At 39.8% G+C, this 14,386-nt stretch overlaps 1 long non-coding RNA gene across 1 annotated transcript; it reads right to left on the minus strand.

The window, feature by feature from the left end:
* Window positions 1-9,381: 9,381 nt before the first annotated feature.
* LOC139619989 (uncharacterized) lies at window positions 9,382-13,855 on the minus strand. The gene is made up of 2 exons (XR_011690714.1): window positions 13,278-13,855; window positions 9,382-10,899 (listed from the first exon to the last, which is right to left on the minus strand). It is a non-coding gene; the product is annotated as an uncharacterized lncRNA (long non-coding RNA).
* Window positions 13,856-14,386: the final 531 nt, after the last annotated feature.

The raw sequence follows: 14,386 nt of genomic DNA on the forward strand, positions 1-14,386 counted from the left end.
CTTACATCTAGGACAAAGGGCATGTCAGTACCACAGTTGTGTGTATACCACAGGAGATCTTGCCAGTCTAGCATACATTCAGAGCTGCCTTGCAGCAATTATGAAACATAGTGGAACAGGGAGCTGTTGCTGAGAGGAAATATTAGTTTATTTCTGACAAATGGTACATCTTTAGCAGCACTCAGTGACATGTGTCATCCAGAATTAGCCCCAGCTGTCTCGTTTGACATTGCCCGCAGGAGCACGAGTGTCAAGCGTGATTTTCAGACAAGTGGGGTCAGACCATCAATTCTCCTGACTGAAGTTGGTGACAGATAATTGCTTGCAGCTTTACGTTGTAAACTTTCAGAAGATGGAGCAGAAATATTATGCTAATTCTGACTGAGTAATTAGGAGACATAGTAATCTAATAGCAGCTTGGAGGGGAATCACTCTGTGATGACAAATCATATGATTCATTGGCCACAGTGGGACTGTAAATGTATCTTTTCGCTGCAAGTTATACAAGAAGATTATTTAAACTATACGTTTACGTGTATTTACATATAATTTACAGGGGTGGGACACATCCAGGTCACCAGTCTCTCACCAGTGTACTGCATGTCTTTCAACCATGGGAGGAAACCAGAGTACCTGCAGGCACGCAGGTATGAGAACATGCCAGTGATCAGAACCTGGAGCCCACTTCCTGTGAGGTGACAGTGCTAACCACCACACAACTGTGACACCCCACATCAGTGACTATTTCAGTTTATTTTAAGAGGTAACGTACATGAAAATGATTGTCAACTGCCTTTTACTACATGGGATGTACAGATTTGCACTGAGAAGCAGAGTACAATGCAGCATGCTGAGATATACTGTATTACTTGACTAATTTGATCAATACATTTAAGACTAGAAATAGGTTGAGCAATGTCCTATTATTAAAATGTTACCTAATTGCAACTGACAAATGGGCTGCGGTTTTCTAAGTCACTAAAGTGTTCCATTTCTCACCCACACAGCCCACAACTGTGCATAAGATGCAGTATTACAAGACTTTTTCCCCTTTGAGACGATTTATTAATTAATGAGACACTACTGAGATGCTTGTATCTTTCCCCTCTCAGTTGAGCTCCTCAGAGAAAATCGATCTGTCATTTGAGCTGCCAATAAAACTCTCCTGTCACAAGGTTTCATTTTCCATGGTTCTCTGTATGAAACACTTCATGCAGCGTGGAGAAAGGCAAAGGAAAATGTCAGGCACTGAGATATCATCCTGACACAGATGGTCTAAGATCAGGGCACATGTCAAAAAACTCTCAAGCACTTCCTATTCTGCTTGAAGGGATAACATACTTTTTTAAAACCTCATCCCTTAATGGTACAAGTAACATTTATGGTGCATGGTGTGAACCCTATGAACACTTGCTGAGGCAGCCAATCAGGAGTAACCCAAACAGACAATGCAGTAGTAAACACTAATGTATGTCAATGTGTGTTACCTCAGAGCATGTGCCTTCACAACTCTCCTCCAAATCCTTGTTGGGCAGTGCTTAGTATTGGTGAGCTACAGAGAGACATAACATTGCTTTAATCACTATGAGCAGGTAAAATTTTGCCAATTTATCACTACACGCAACAAAATCAGCGCAGTATTCCTAGAGTTGATCTGTTGATATTCTCAAATGTCTGTGTTCCTTGACATGAATATCGTCGATGAATGCAGAACCTAAAAAGATTTAATACCAAAGGAGTTTTTCTTCAAGCAGAAGACATACAGAGGGAGAATACGTCCTTTGAGGTATATGAGTTACTCTCAGAACTGAAAAGAAAGCTTTGCCTCTCTATGATAGAACATAACTCTAGCAGCGAAATGCCTTAAGTGAGATAAGGCTAAGCCAATATTTCATGTTGCCATTACTAAACATAAGAGTGGGCTGAAGTGACTTAGCTGCAATCTTTTCTCCTCTTTGTCTGCTGAAAAACAAACACACATTTCTCGGAAAGTGTACTTTCTGTGTTGCAGGCAATGCCACAGTGGCACACAATATTCTGTGATTTATCTAATGTTTTAATGTTGTTGTTGGCCATGACTGGTGGTGTAACTGAGGACAAAGAGTAAGGTAACAGGACCTGCGAGACACCATGTACGAGGCTGTGTAAACCTATGTGCTATTTTTGTTAGTGTGAATACGCTTTCAGCTCATTCTGTAAACGGAAAATGGAACAGAAAATGGAATATGCTGCAGTGATCATGCATTAATAAAGCTGATGTTTCAGCTGTATAAATATGAGACAGTGGTGGAGGTAGATGGAAAACTCCATCTCATCATAGCTATATTTTATCAAATATAAGACTACATTTACTGTAAACCTATTTACTTGAGTTTTAATTGGGCTCTTCACTTCAAAGTAGTCTTTCCCTTTTTTTTTTTTTAACGTGGAAATACGTCAAAAGGATTTCTGTATTGGCTTTCACTTGATCCACCATCTGCCATTCGGAAACCTTCTGAAAACATTTGCTGTATTTGTTCTGGAAACGGCCCACTTCCTGTTTTGCATTGAACAGTAATCCACCAGATTTCTCCCACAAAACCCAGTCTGGTGGAAAAATACTGTAAACATGTCGTGTGGCCATTTTCTTGCAGCTGAAGTTCGATCCATTGCAAGTTCACACTATTAAAGTCAGCTGTGGTCATATATCTTCAACCAACATAAAGAAGATACATCCAACAAGTCTTCCTTACTAAATCACATATTAGGCTGCAATAGTTGCCTTCCAGAATGACACATCTGACCATTGTCCAATCTGGCGCCCCTGTTGGCAGAACATTTGTGAGTGCCTTCAAAAAAAGATTGCTAAAAATGACTGTTAAATTAAATATTTACATGTTGTTTTTCTGATCTGCCACAATAGTTGAAGCTTGGCTTGGTTTTGCCACAAAAATACTTATGATATGATATTTTGAGTTAAAAAAACACTACTTTACTTTCATATATATATTACCCAACTCTGCCCTTTCCCCCAGCTCTGTGGATTATTTTAGTGTCTTTCACTTCATTGTTTTGGTTTTTAGGACCACAACTTTATTGACGTAGTTCGTTCTTGCTAGCCCTTAACAACCTGTTTCTATCAACAGTGGGCAGCTGTTTTCATTGAAAAAGCTCTAATAAACCCACTCCACAGTGAGCTACAGCATATATGCCTGACCCCCCTTCACGTTCTCAGATAAGCATTACGAAGCCTAGTGAAAGCAGCCATTAAACACACAACAAGAAGCACCACTGAATACAGTTGTCCTGTATACACAAGAGCCAAAAACAACAAAAAATTCAGCCACAACCATTAGCTCAGGCTAGCATTACCTTCATATGCTCCACCGGCATATGCTCTGACATTGGTAAGTAGTTAGTTAATGTTATCATGCCTTCCGTAGCCGCTCTCTAATGAAAACAGACATGTAACATTATGTAGCCATCAAGTTACTTCGGAGAATAAAAGCCAGCTTCGAGTCAAGCTGCAGCCCTTCAGCTTGTAAGGCTCTCAGTCACAGCAAAGCCAGACCAGTACTGGCTTCACTTTGGACTGGGAAAGAAAATCAGCCTTGGACTTCTCGGCTGGGATCCGCTGCACGAACACACAGATGGAACTGGTAAAAACATTTAAAACTTTATGGATGTTTTGATGATAAACCAGCTGACAGGGATTTGAGCAGGTAGTCCTCATGGCCGGTCCGCCTGTGTTCTGGTCTGATCTCTTTCTTTGTCAGTCAAACAGGTCGTTTCTCCAGAGGACAAAATTCTGAAAGTTGGATTTCACCTGAACACTTCTACTGACTGTACTGTGCTACCTTGCATGTGGGCGGTCCCTCTGCTCCACTAACAAACAACAGAGAAACTGTGACTACAACACATACAGAGGGGGTGTGACTGCTCAGGACATCACTACTCCACTTACATTGAAATAGTTGTTTGCTGCTATATGGTTGTTTAAAACCTTGTTTACAGAATCTTTAAGAAGGTTAGTTCTGTGAGGATAACACACGGAGGTATTCTACTAAAGATTACTGCACGGTAGAAAAAACGTGTGGGAAGATAGTGTTGTAGTACCACAGTCCATGCATGAGACCAAAAGCCCAGATGTTATATTTTGGATTGTTCACACCATATAATACTGATGGAATACTCACAGATGTTTCACCACCATTTGCCCTGTGTGGTCTTTCTATAACCCAAACCCAAGAGATAGCAGCCAATTTAATTGCCACCCAGAATCTCTAAATCCATGAAAATACGTGTTGTCCCTCCATACTGTAATTTTTCAGAAGAGACAACTGCTACAGTACAGGTAAATCCCGAACAGCATTATTAGACTGGTTAAGAGCTACACAGTCATAAATACAGTAAAACATTGCAGATACTGTACCGCTTTACCTTCAGTTAATAACCCTGAAATGGTCTCAAAAACTCCACGACCCCAGGGTGCATACCACGTGGGCTCAGGTCCCCGGTTTGACTCTCAGCTAGGCAGACTCTTTCCTGCATGCCACTCCCCTATACTCTGTCCCATTTCCTGTCACTATCCACTGTCCTATAAATAAAGGCTTACAGATGTCCAAAAATTACCTCTAAAAAAAACTGCAAGGCCCAGAAAACTGCAGAACAGTTGGTGTTCCAGCGTCTGCACCACTGAATCCTCTGCCATTGCATCTTACTGGCCAGTCCACTGGAAATTAGTTGAGCAGATGAAAAAAGATTGGAGAGGTTTTCAAGCCAAAGGGAACTTTGACTCCCTAAGGACAGGGAATGAAAGACAGGTGACAGCAAGGGTAATGAAAAATAGGACACAGATTGGTAGCTGTGATGTAGTGTGGTTAAAGACATTTTATGTGACTTAGTAGCCCAGTATATAACCACAGCAGTGCTCTTTCTTGCACACAGTGCCTTTGGGGCTCTGAACTTGAGACTGCAGCTTCTCAAAATTGCAAACATTTTTAATTACCCAAATCATACATGATCTAAGAGTGATTATGTTGTATTTCTTGTCCATAATATGATTATTGTGTGTGAAACACAACATAGGTGGAATTATATGATAGCGTTAGTCTGGAATCGGTAGGCTATGTTAATAAATATGCCATATATATCGCATACACTCATTCAAGGTCTAAAAGCAGTTTGAATTTTTCAGTATGTGTAATATGCAGTGCTGGTGTCAGTGATGCTCTCAAATTTGTGTACTATCACTTGTGAGAGTTATTTTATTTTGTAAGATATATAAGTCTGCAGTGATAGAATTATTACTACCTGACAGATCAAGTGTGTGTACAGTATATAAAGCAGGCAAGAGATTTTTTCCTAATCTCAAATGGACATTCTTTGAATTCTGTTCATGTCTCGCTTCACAAGCCATATAGTCAGCAAGTGCTCTTCCACAAAAGATTGTGATTAAGGTCCTTGCGAAAACTCCTGATCAACCTGCTCAGAAAATTAATTGTTTTTCATGGCTAATTCAAAAGCGCATCAGCATAAATTGACAGCTGCGGTGAGCCATATGCATACGTGAAACCAGAGTTCATTCTCTGGTCGGGTACGATCCTGGAGACAGAGCCAAGGTTAACTCACAGAGGTCAGCTGAAGGAACAGACCCCCATCAGAGCGAATGCCAGCCGCGAACTGCAGCCTCAGCAGCATGGCTGACACAGGCTTTTTTGTGTCTGTTAGCAGAATTAAACAATCCCTTGAGACATAACATCAACACACACAAGGTCCCATCTGAATATTCAATTAGTCCTACAAGTACAGAGAGGAGCAAACCAGGTTTCTCTAAATTCAGTCACACTCTGATAGTACTACTTGTACAGAGCTCTCTGGGTTTAAGACTCTTAAGAACAAATTGATATCTGCCAAATCATGACCATCGTGAGTGCCACATATTACTCGGTAGTTATCAGTGGACACAGTTGGGGTTGGGTAATTACTATCAGGACAAGAGTCTGTGTTGAGGACTTGTGTTGATTAAGTGTTTGTGGCCATCTGCAGAGAATCGGGGGCTATTAAATGTTGATGAAACCGACAACAGCCAACCTCCAAGAAGAATGACTCATGCTCATACACCCTCTTTCTCTGTAATCCTTGACAAATTCACAACAATAATTGCACCACAGATCCCAACTAATTTAAGCATGCACAAACAGACTCCCATCAGCTGGATCCTCAGGGAACCTGGCATATTGATTTTTTTTTTTTTTTTTTTTTTTCTCATGTTTGATTTCGGTTAGGTACTCAGAGGAAAGGAGAGTACAATGCATCCAAATAATTAATTAACAATCTTTTGTTGTGTCCCATATGATCTCCACTAAACCAGGGGACAGTGAGGGCCATAACTGTTCACAATAAAAAGTCCGTTTTGCATGAGCCTAAACTGATGGGTTAAAGGGCTAGTAAAATCATTTCTATCCATGGATGAGGAGAGAGAGAGACTGAACTCTGAATACAGATTAGGGAGGAACAGGTCCATGAGATGAACAACATAATCAAGCAGAAAGGCAGAAAGCACAACACATCTAGTGTGGAGCACTTTTGTGCTGAGAGGATTGCGTCTTAATTAGAGGCCGCCTTTGAACGACTTGAGACAACTCTCATCTGCAAAGACGCAGGCATTCATTTCCCATGGCTACAACTAATAGTGCGCCAACAGATATTCTCTTTTCACCATCTCATAGCAAATGTGATACGATGACATGTCCCAACCAACATGCTGAAATATTTAATATCCTGAGTGTGTTGTTTTCATCTGTTCAGCATGATTTACTTTTTGTGCACTACTTGCTCTCTTTAATGTGGCTGACAAAGACGATCAAGACTGTTACTAAAATTATTAAAATTACTAAAAATATTTCACCATTTACTGCATATTTATTGAAATGAATGAAGTTCGTTCTTTTTAATTAAATACATTATTTTCGTTTAAAAAATAATGGTACTGATGTAACAAGACTGACAGTCTACAGCCATGCAAGCAGCTGAGGCTGCACAGTGGAGCTGTGAGCTAAATCCAAACATCAACATGTCGTGCTCACAATGACAATGCTAACATGCTGATGTTGAGCTGGTGTGTAGCACATTTACAATGTTCACCATCTTAGTTTAGCATGTTAGCGTGCTAACATTTGCTGTTTATTACTGTACATAAAAGTGCAGCTGAGGCTGATGAGAATGCTATGAGCTTGGTGGAAGATATTAAACAAACTGGAACTGTGACTTGATAATGGTGCTAGATGTCACTCAAACACACAAATCTTATGCAATAGAGGAAAAGTCAGGAGATCAACAAAGTCATTAGGATTCATCTTCTGGCAACCAGTAATGTTTGTGTGAAATCTGATGGCAATCTATTCAGTAGTTGTGAAGATATTTCAGTCCGGAACAAAGACATGGACGATCTGACAGACGTCAGACAGACCAATGTTTCCAACCCCAGAGAATGTTGTGAGCATGTAAACTAGTTTAGTTTTAATGTGTACCTTCGAAATGGATTAAATGTGTCTACTATGAATTGTCTTTTCAGCATATATTTAAATATTCTGAATTTAAAAGTAGTTAGAATGCAGTATTAGTTGATCCCTGACACAGTTTGGCCACATTAGCACAACAACTTGAAAACACCAGGTGCCATCTACCTGACAACCCACAATCATGCAGCATTCTGTCTAATAAAGGCATAAGATTTTCAAGGCATCAAAGTAAATAGAGGTTGCTAGAGCAATCAGCACGGACCAACAAGCAGAAATGCATCTTTGAGTTCATGTCCTTTCTGGATGCTTCCCATTTATCATGTCTGTCAAGTAAAGAGGACATGATAATGAAAGGTGAACACTCCAGTGAGTGGCTCTCTCTGCCAGCCTACCATACAATGGCAAATAATGAAAACTCTGCTCACTGTCTGTGTGTGTGTGTGTGTGTGTGCAATGTGTTGTATGCATAGAGCAGTCAATTTGTTAATATCTGTAACACATACCTGTTTGTGACAGTGGAATTTAGGCAAAGAGCAACAGAAAACATCCCTCCAGTTCACGCATTTGGACAATTTAAACTAGAGGTTATGTTTAGTAAAAAAAAATAAAATAAAAAACACCAAGAATATTGTAATGATTTTGTAAAACTAAGGTCAACATTCGGTTATAAAATTTGAAAATCTCGGAAAATCACGTGCTCAAAGCACAAGCTGCCAACAACAACAATTTTGGTTGGTGGAATATTCATATTTGCATGTTGCTTTATTCATTTTGTACGAACATTTAATTCTCAACACAGTAAATTGGCTGCTTACCCTGAAATAAGCGCTTTATTATGTATACAGATACCTCCCTCTGCTGGAGAAAGGTGTAACTGTGGCTTTTTCCTTTAAAGGAACAATTCACATTAACAGGAAACAACCCCCACTACCAGAATTTGAAACTTGGATTGGAGCTCGTCATCACTCCCGCACTGACATGCCTTATAGTAGAAGGGGTAACACTTACTTACAGCTACATCAAAACTGACTCCTTATGCTTTTAATGTTTTTTTATATATATACTGTGCATGTTAAAATTCCAAATGTTCATTAACCTATTATTTATTACTTCTGAATAAATGTTTGACCATCAGCAGTGGACATCTAAATGTTTAACACATTTTTTCTTATTCATTCTAATTTAATTTTTTTTAAATACATATTCTGAAAATCTGTTTTTAATATTAATTATATAGCATGTAACATTTAACATCAGTAGAGTTAGTTTAGTTGTATTTGTAATGTTTATAACCTTGCTAAATGATGTAGGGTTTCTGTGCTGACTTGAATCCAAAAAGGTTTTCCTTCAAGGACAATGTAAAAATGATCTCAATGTATGCAAATCAGGTTTAGAACAAAAGATGCACTGGCAGGTGTTCCATAATTTCTGCCACCCTGCATGCATTTCACCTCAACCAACTAGCTCTCTTCATTAAAAGCCTAACTTGAACCTCCTAATGACGATATAGTAATGTGTAGTAACAAAAACAAAAGAGACAGTTGTAATAATAAATTAACCTTAAAGTAGATTATGTTAGATTATATTATAATTTTAAATTGCCCAGATAGTTTGGAGAATGATAAAATTGAGGGAAAATTAACCAGAAATGTCAGTTAACTTTAAAAAAGGATGTGATTATACATCCATTGTACATTTAACTGAGATTTACCATAAAAGAAAATAATTATTTTACATACTGTGAAGACCCTAAAAGGAGAGTAAACTTTTTTTTTTTAAACCATTGCATTTTTCCACTGTAAAGCACCCTTTCTTCTTTAAGCCTGCCAGATGGTCATTGTTTTATATATCTGTTGAAAAAGCAACAAGTACCTCAGTGAACCATTGGAAATGTTTTATTTTCAAAACTGAATAATCATCACAAACAGGAACTATATTTATACACTTGTGACATTAAGAAAACCATTTCCTTGGATGTCTACATTATACTCAACTGTCAGATATATGACATGGCTAAACTCTAAAGCAAATTAAGTAACCTACAGATAAAAGCAAATCAGACAGGATGGAGATGACGACCACAGGATGATAGAATGTCCAATACAAAGGTGTCCTTCCACAGGAGAACTTATTGCAGAACAATTCCCCATGTCCTCAACAGGCCGGGACAAGTGCAATACCACACAAGTACAGAGCATTGCCACCTCTCCCAACCTGCACAGAAAGGGATCGCTTCTGACAGATTCATTTCAGTTCTATGATCAGTTTTGCATGGATTTGCACAGCAGTACAGTGAAAAGCTGAAAGCAAACCAGCAAAACTAACCAGAGACCCATGTGTACACGCTACCTCTGCAGTTTTCCAAGAAGAGACACGTGTCTAGAAGTACTTTAAGTGCTCACACTGCAGTAGAATTTCATAAAACTACCTGCACTATAAGCACTTTAATACTACTGAAACCTGTCTTCACCTTATTAAGAGCTGTAGTGGAAACCTCTATGGAGGAGAAAAACAAAAAAAAAAAAAAAAAGGAGTTCCAGATGGAAACACAGGTCACCATCAGTTTTGCATAGATTTGCACAACTTATTTCTTCTTGCAGCGCAACTATGCAAAACTAACAGGGAACTGCTACAATTAAGTGTGTATATATACACACACACACACAAATATTCAGATACAGAGCAGATGAGGGTCCCAGCACCTTATGCCAGAAGGAGCACTTAGGGCAGTAGGTGCTAGTCTACTTCACTATCTGCACTAGATGCACCTTAGCATAAGCACTAGAGGAGGGAAGGGAAGCGCAAGTTATGCTGAATACTGATTTCACAACAGACCATTTCCACAGACACAAAATTAAACAAAGTTCAGTTTTACATTATTTGGCCCGTACTGTATGGCATTTCGTTACTAAATTAAAAGAAAGCAGGTAAAACTATCTGCGACACTCAGTAGTCTTACAAATTTCACCCACTGCTGAATGCTGAATACCATTATTCATAGAAACAAGTTGCATGACGCCTCACAAATGTCAAGCATGTTTTATAAGAGGGGACCTGCTCCAGACACAGTTGCTTCACTCAGAAACAGCAGGGCGCTGAACCTCACAGCAGGATGGAGACGAAGTCGTGCCAGACGTGTATTTGGATTCAGTCTATGCAGGACTGGCATAAAATAGGTCATACCTGTGAATAAGCCAGCTCCTTTCGTCAACATTATCAGAATAGTGCTGAAAGTGCCTTCACTGCAGTAGATTTTATAAAACTACCTGCACTGTAAGCACTTTGACACTACAGTGACTTCTAACTGTTCCTGGAGATCTTTTGTTCACAGAATGAATTAGGTTGCCTTTAGATCCACAAAGTGCCTTCCAGAGGAGATGCAGATGTGCACAGGGATCTGCAAGAATAAAGGAAAGACAGCATCGAGAGAATGTCAGCAACTTCAATTCAGGGCTAGAATCACCGATTCTCATTAACTGAAATGCATTACGTTTGATTAATAACTTGTATACTATAAAATGTCAAGATATTGTGAAAAATGCTGGCTATAAATTTGCAAAGTCCAAGTGTTTTTTTTTGACTAACAATCCAAAACTCAATTTTATTTTCCAAATATATACAAAAAAAAAAAAAAAAAAGGGCAAGCAGCACATCCTCACATTTGACAAACCGAAACCAAATAGTGTCGGACATTGTTCGTTCATTACATTAAAATGATAGATCTGTTAAACTGATCACTTTAGTACTGCCTCAAACTGGCAGTAACTTAGCAATGAGCGCACCACCTGACTTCTCAATTCAGCTGACCAAGACTGTTTCCTCCAACTGAATGCCTCATTCTGTGTTAGACTTGCATTGCGGCCTCCACCAAGAAGTTGTGTTTACGCTCCTGTTTGTTTTCAAAACCTTAGACATGTAATGCAGTTTTAAAGGAAGTCATGCCACGGAGTACTGATATAAGTTTCTGATGCAGACAGCGCAACTGCATGCACAACTATGAAGCACTTAGCCTTAGGCTTGTAAATACTGAACCTTGCTTGCTTAATTTATCCATCCATTTTTTTTATATAATTTCTCCTTATTACATTTGCAACATATGTGTTGAACCCTCAACTTTTACAGACCCTGTAAAAAGAAATTGGCATTTCAGTTGAAAGTGGCACTAGAGAAATATGAAAAACATCCTACGATTGTGTCAGTGGGTCAAGAGACTGGTGCGTTTAGCACTTTGCACATTCACCCCTGCACAAAGCCCTGACATAGCGAACACTGAGGTATTGCCCAGTAACCCGCCTAATTGGCTATCACCGTGTATTTCAGTGAGGGTGGGGGTCCAAATGACAATCCAGAATACGCTTTGTGGCTAAACACTGGCGCATTCATCAAGCAGAAAAGAGAAACGACCACATGTCGAACTGTCTGACAAAGTTCAATGGGAAACCAGAGACCGAACCAGGACTGTGGAGGATAGCAACACTTGTGCTCCAGTCACATTGCTGTACCCCTCCCCCACGCACCAACATGGCGCCCAGGAGTCTGCATTTGGAGCGTTTAATATATATGCTGGATAACACAACACTGGCGCAATTAAACTGGCGCTGCGTGACTTGCCTGTGCGCTTTACACGGAAAATCAGGTGCAAGTGAAGTGTGCGCTCATTAGGAGTGGGCGCACCAAGCGTAAGATGCGAGCTACTGCAAACTTAAGACAGGATCCATCACACAACAAGCTAGTAGTACCCGAGGGCTCCATCAAAACACACCGACGCAAGCATGTGTTAGCCAAACAGGCTAACGCGTGCAGCCTGCGAGTGTGGTCCGCTTTCAAAAAAAAAATAAAATAAAATAAAAAAAAAAAAAAAGATTGTTATACGATAAAGATTTAGAGTAATACACAGGTCGGTTATGTTGAATCACAGCACCCGGAGAAAACTGCTTAAAAGACACACGGGCTCAGCGCTCCGTCCGCTTCAAACCAATGCCTTCTGTTATCTTAGCCTAACTTAGCTGCATCAGTGTAGCTTACTCGTACATGCTAACACAGATTGAATATCAGTGTGTGCGGTCCCCGGTGCTTGCAGATCCCGACATTACCCCTCAATCGCGCATAACACGGTCAACCAAACCGATGTCAATAATGTCACTTAGCCATATCTACTCGTCGATGTGTTAGCGTTAGCGGCTAACTCGGCAGCTTGCGGGATAGCAAAGGCGTGCGGCCTGCTGGAGCCCCATGTGCTGCCGTGCTTTGTTCTGGAGGCACTTCCAAGTGCACACCACTGCGCCCAAATTACGTGAAAAACTTATATTTCTGTCAACATGTGGCCGACAACGGGGGCACACGGGTCCATAACTTGCAGCTACTATAATCACAGTGTGCAACACGTAATTTTCACGAGTGCGTCTCACTTCCCCCCCACAAGGCACCGACTTGAGGTGCAGCAGCGAGGCAAAGCTTTTCAAATCTCCCTCATTCTCCAACCGTGAAGGAGAGGGCTGCCATGCGCCTCTTACAACATTGTTTTTCAAATGCGGAAACTGACGATTAAAACATGTCTTTTTTCTCTCTCTCCCCCCCCCCCCACCTCTTCTCTCTCCTAATGTAAACGCGAAAGTGTGGCTCCGGTGTGGCGTACAGTCCCGAGCATTTCACTTTTCCTGACGTTTAACCGCGTCTCCCGACAAGGCTAACAACAGGTTTCTTGCCAATAAACATGCGCGTAATAAGACACTAGCCTCTGAAATCCACCATCTTCACTCACTTGTGCACACTTACCGTTTACTCACACTGTTTCGGGGGGGGGGGGGGATATCTGGAAAACTGAGAAAAGGAAAAAAAAAAAAAAAAAAAAAAAAGACTTAACAAATTGGGAAAGACAGCTAGGACATATAATCCGAAAAAACACAACCATGTGCTGCTATTGTGATTTGCTAGGAGTTTGGGAATCGTAGTAAGATTGCGAAAGTGGCGCGAGTGGAGTCTAGGTTTAACCATGTGGTGAATGAAGGGCGGCTCCCAGCCAGCGTAGCTAAACCCCAACTCCTTCATTAGCATAAATCAACTACTTCCTCTCCAAGTGCCGCTCTCAAGTTTCACCGCTTGATTTAGCAGCGGTGGGTAAACACACGAAGGGTTGGTGAAATGCATAAACATCGAAATTTATACCTAATTTTGAAGAAAAAAAAAAAAAAAAAATTGAAAAGACTAATAATTAAAAGATCAAGGAAACATATAGGCTGCTATTGCAGGGAACATCAGCAGCAGAGTTACACAAGTCGACGCAGATAAAGTTGTAACCTGGTTTTGTTGTTGTTAATGTTAAGAAGAAGAAAAAGTCTTGTGAGTATGGACAAATGTTTGAAACAAATATCATTATAAGGAGGAATAGCTTTCTCAAATCAATTCTTTAAATACTACAATTTATTTCTAATTATTTGTGTTTACCAAATCAAAATTATGAATATTTTCAATTATTATAGGATTTCCAGCAATGGCATTTCTCAGATGTATAATAGCTGCCCACCTTTCCAAGGTTGCATTAATGCAACAACAAACAAAATGTAATCCTTTATTCATAAAAAGTTAGCCTACAACATTTTTATAAAGTGAGATTTGCACAGATGCCTCACAAATTAAATTAATGAAACAAAATCACTGGCTTGTTGTCTCAATTTAGAATTATTAACTGGAGAGTATTTGTAATGTTTAGATAGACCTAAAGAAATAAATTGATGTCTAAGTGTCTAATTTGCTAGCTGCTGCTGAAAACTTTTTGTCATTTGAAGGAATATTAAGTTACAGCTAACTATAAAACACAAGCCATAAACTTTCCTACAATAGAAAGAAAATTATGAATAACCCAAGTTTCTGTCTGTTTCAAATGC

Source organism: Trachinotus anak, unplaced genomic scaffold, assembly GCF_046630095.1.
Source record: "Trachinotus anak isolate AG129_WGS33_773 ecotype Australia unplaced genomic scaffold, CSIRO_AGI_Tana_v1 ptg000001l, whole genome shotgun sequence".
NCBI classification, from domain to species: domain Eukaryota; kingdom Metazoa; phylum Chordata; class Actinopteri; order Carangiformes; family Carangidae; genus Trachinotus; species Trachinotus anak.